This window comes from Elaeis guineensis, chromosome 2 (assembly GCF_000442705.2).
Source record: "Elaeis guineensis isolate ETL-2024a chromosome 2, EG11, whole genome shotgun sequence".
In the NCBI taxonomy this organism is placed as follows: Eukaryota; Viridiplantae; Streptophyta; class Magnoliopsida; order Arecales; family Arecaceae; genus Elaeis; species Elaeis guineensis.
In genome coordinates this window covers 80,244,360-80,249,098 of record NC_025994.2, presented here as the reverse complement: position 1 = coordinate 80,249,098, position 4,739 = coordinate 80,244,360, and the positions used below count along the sequence as shown (strand labels likewise).

Genomic DNA, 4,739 nt, shown 5'->3' with positions numbered 1-4,739 from the left:
ATAAGTACTCAAATATGGATCCTTTCCTGATCTGCGAGCTTGTTGGACTTGAGCTTGCTGAACCTGCTCATGCACAAACTCAGAAAATTGAGTTGCGACTGGGCATTCACTAACAAAATGGTTTGGACTTGCACACAATATACAAACTTCTTGGATTGGATTAGGTGGAATCGAAGATTGTCCAGTATTTAGAAGACAGTCTAATTTTTGGGACAGTTCATCTACCTTACTGTGGATATCCATGATGTTTTCAATCTGATAAATTCCACTTCTTTTTTGTTGAAGCATGGGTTGTTCTCTAGAGGTGTCAGACATATGATGTAAGAAATTCTCACTAAGTATTTCAAAGAGCTGCCAGGCTTCATCCTCACTCTTTAGCATGAATGTCCCACTACATGATGCATCAACCATTTGTCGGTGTTTCTCCGATAGACCATCATAAAAACACTGACAAAGTTGCCATTTAGGGACAGCATGGTGTGGATATTTACGAATGAGGTCCCTTAACCTTTCCCATGTCTCATGAAAAAGTTCACCCTCCAATTAAAAAAAATTAGTGATAGCTTTTCTAATTTGATTTATTTTTCCAATTGAAAAGTATTTCTTGAGAAATTCTCTCTGAAGATGATCCCAAGTTGAAATGGTTATAGAGTCTAAGGAGTTTAATCAATGCTTGACTTTGTCCTTAAGTGAGAAAGGGAACAGTTTCAACCTAAGGGCATCATCAGAGAAGTTTTGAATTTTTACTGTAGAACAAATTTCAAGAAATTCATCCAAGTGTTTGTATGGGTCCTCGTTACTAAGTCCATAGAATGATGGAAACATTTGAATAATGCTAGACTTAATCTCATATTGGGTAGCTTCTACTAGAGGTGCTTGAATGCATGGAGAGTAGGTATACGAGGATGGAGTGAAATATTCTTTCAATGAGCATGGAGGATTAGCCTCACCAGGTGCAGCCATGTTTCTAACTCGGATAGTCCTAAAAGTCTTTTCTAATTATTCATCTAATGGTTGCAAGTCGGATTTTAGTGATCGTCGACCTAACATGCAACTAAAAGGTCTATGTAGGACTATCCTAGTCTGTTAAGGATTATTATTATTATTTTTTTTTAAGAGGAGAAGAGAAGAGAGAAAAGAGTTCTAAAGAAGAGATCCTAAGAAGTCCTAAAACTAATAGAAGAATTAGTTGTGGTTAGATTTTAATTACAATCAAGTTAACACACAGTGGACTCTCTATCCTAAAGTTATCCTAGTTCTAGACAGCTCCTAACTGTAGTTAGCCTTCAAGCCCTCCAAGTTGGAGCTTGACCAACCAACTGGCCAGGTAAGTGTAAGGTTGGTGGGAGTCCCCCCGTTGCTTTCCTTAGACACCAATTAAATTAGCCAGGTCAGCGAACGGAACCAATTAAAAATCACCTTCCTTCGGACCCAGTCGTCCCGCAAACCACTTGCCTAGACACCAGCTAGCTGACCAAGTCTAACCTGGTTCAACTCTCAGGGTCACTTATCCTAATGAGCTCGAAATCCTTAGGGGTCAACGTCTAATTAATTTTAGATTAAGGTCTAGGTTATGCAAATGCAAGGGAGTGATTTGTGGGCCAAGGAAGGGTGATCAAATCTCCACCTTATCTTAGTTAATGGGTTGCACCCTTAAAGTTAATTATGGAGATGCAATACAAAGAAACAAGGTGTCCAATCAAGTTAAAAATTTTTATATTTGAGGTTATGCTATTTTACTTAAGTGTTATGAAATATCAGTGGCTTTTTTTTTTTAATTCAACCGTGCCAAGGTCCCTGGCAACGACGTCAAAAATTTGATGTGTAGTCATTGATAGCACCAAAAATTACTCTACTCACTACGTAGGTAGGACGAGTCGAGATCGTATCCTCAGAAATCTTGAGCTAAGTTGAGATTGCAAAATAAAAGAAAGAAGCGTTGTTTTGATTTAAAAAATAAATTATCTTAAAATTGATGTAATTAGAAAATAAAGAGCTCGAGAGTTTTGAATTAATTTTGTACTAGCAGAGTTGTATCTCTTTTTTAATTAAATAGATACGATTAATCTTAGAAAAAATATCTATCTTTTCTCGGCACACTCCGTATCTGTAGATCACGGCATGTCTTCGGAAAGTACTAGGTAAACAACTCTTCTTTCCTCGGCACGTCCCGTACCCGTGATCACGGTGCGTCTCCGAAAAGTAAAAGTTGTTCCTAATATTAATCTAACAGGAAAGCATAAATAAAAGCATATGAAAGAGAGCAAATAAAGAACTCATGACGATTTAAATAAAAAGCATAATCTTTATTGCATATAAAGAAATACAAGAAAGTTTAGAACAATAAACCATCTCTGTGTCGTTACAAAATTTCTTCTCTACTCCCGAGACTGCTAGCCTAGCTGCTCATGGAGTAGTCCCTTTCTTTTCCTCTATGCAAGGCTCTAGAAGAATTTCTGGGCTCCTCCTCTAATGGGAGTACAAAAGCCTTTTTATAGGTGTTAGGAGGGAGGAGTTTTACATGATTTTTCGATGTGGGACTAAAAAAAATACTAAAGACTAAAAGATGGATGGATGAGATGGAAAGATCACGAGCAGATAAAAAAAATATAAATTCTTTCTCTTGAAGTATTTTCAAGTATTATTTTTTTCCTTTAAATCTCCCAGTCTATTCGCCACTGTGTCCTCCTTGCCAAACTCCCCGCGAACCCGCATCCGCGTCCGCTGCCGTGATGCCGCGATGCCGCACCCACGCTGCCACGCTGCCGCTCGCCCGTGCGCTCACCCGCGCGCCCATGCGCCCATGCGCCCATGCGCTCACCCATGCACCCACGCTCTCACGCGCTCACCCACGCGCGCATTAGCTTTTTGATTCCAAAAAGAAATTTTTATTTTGTTTCTTTAAAATGATGCTTATATCTTTTTTGGTTCCTTGCATAGTATCTTTATTTACTATAATATCGTATACATCCTTCTTTTATTTTAATTTTATTTTAAGTCTAATTTTCTTCAAACTTGAGTCTTTTTGATCTGCGAATCGGACTCTTTGTATCGGCGATCACCTTTCCTGTAAAACATAAAAAGAAGCATCAAATTCTTAATAAATAAAATAAATTAAATATAATTTTCTACTTTAAATGACTTAAATTAAGTGTTTATCACCCACCGACCAGGTCACTACTCCGAGCTCCCACGACAACTGATCTTCGATCGAGTTTTTACAATAAGTGGTCTCCTTTCGGCCTTCTACAAGAACCAGACTCCGTCCAAACTTCCATAGCGGGTAGATATCGGACGAGCTTCTACGATGGACGGACTCCAGCAGCTGGATCTCTACAACGATCGATCACCCCCGGTGTCTGCCGAACCTCCCCAACGCCATCCGAGGTCCTCCGCCGGCCGATCCTCCGTCAGATTCCTCATGAAATCAGACTTCTCCGGTGGATAATCTTTAGACGAGCTTCCACATCAGGCAAATCTCAGACGGACTTCCCTAGCAACCGGACTCCTACCGGACTTCATCAACAGAAAGCCTCCATCCGAGCTTCTACAGCAGATGACTCCCACCTGTAGCATCAGCGCCTAAGGCATCCGACAATAGTAGACTCGTCAGCAGCCTCGAAAATATCCGAGCTTCTCCTAGATTGACAGGATAGAGAGCCATTCCGCTCCATCGGATATCCCAGCCGAGCTCCAGCCGACAGATCCGAACTCTCTGGTAAGTCATGACAGTGGCCACTACCCTGCTTCACTCTCTGCAATGGATTCTGCATGGCTCCACCACTCTCTGGCAAGTCACGACAATGGACACCACTCCACTCTCCGTAACAAACTCCACGTGGCCCTGAACGACCCCTGACGCCACTACTCTCCGTAACAAATTTCGGGCGGCTCTGAACAGCCCACTACTAGACGATTACAGACGTCACTGTCAATCAGTTACGCTCTCCGTCTATAAAAAAGGACCCCAGATACGTTCTTCTCTAAGTTCAAAACTCTATCTCAAAACTCTGCTAAAATTTTCACTCGAGCACTCCATTTTTGTTGAAGCAGAGTACTAACTTGAGCGTCGGAGGGTCTTGCCGGAGCACCCCCAACTCCGGTTTAGACTTTCCTTGCAGGTCCCGACGGCGGCCGCGGTCATCTTGACTCTAGCAACTCCGACTTCGGCGAAATTCTGCACCAACAGAATTGGCGCTAGAGGAAGGGCACACATCTTCGTAGTACCCTTGTTCTTGAAGGAGTGCTCAACGGGACTGCCTCCAGTCATCTTCTCCGACGTCCTCCTCTCCTTCCCCTACTAGATCTCCACCTTATGCCTCCCCGAAAGGCATCCACCAGGCAATCCACGGCCTCCGCGGCCAGATCTCAGGCTCTGACCTCGCCTCCAATTTTTCAGGCTCCTCCTCCTCCTCCGACAACGGCGGTCGGTATGGAGCAGTTCGACCTGTTGGTTCAGCAGGTCAGAGGCCTCACTGAAGCAGTGCAGGCCATGCAGCAGCAGCAACAGCTGCAGGCGTCAGTGCAGTTGGAAAGAGCGTCGCCGGAGTTTCAAGATCCGACAGTAGGGCGGGCCACTTGGGCCAGTCGTCCTTTCTTCCTCGGAAAGGGGAATCCGAGGGTGGAGAACCCTCAGTTTGATCATGATTCCACTCCCGGAGGATCCCTACCTCCACTCTACCAGAAGACCCTCGAGACTCGCAGTCGAGAGGACCTCCTGGATCAAAGGCTCCAGGAGA

General features: G+C 43.4%; 1 non-coding gene across 1 annotated transcript; it reads left to right on the top strand.

Moving 5' to 3' along the window:
* The first annotated feature begins 469 nt into the window (after window positions 1–469).
* LOC140855951 (small nucleolar RNA R71) lies at window positions 470–575 on the top strand. The gene has a single exon (XR_012139393.1). It is a non-coding gene; the product is annotated as a small nucleolar RNA R71 (small nucleolar RNA).
* The last annotated feature ends 4,164 nt before the right edge of the window (window positions 576–4,739 follow it).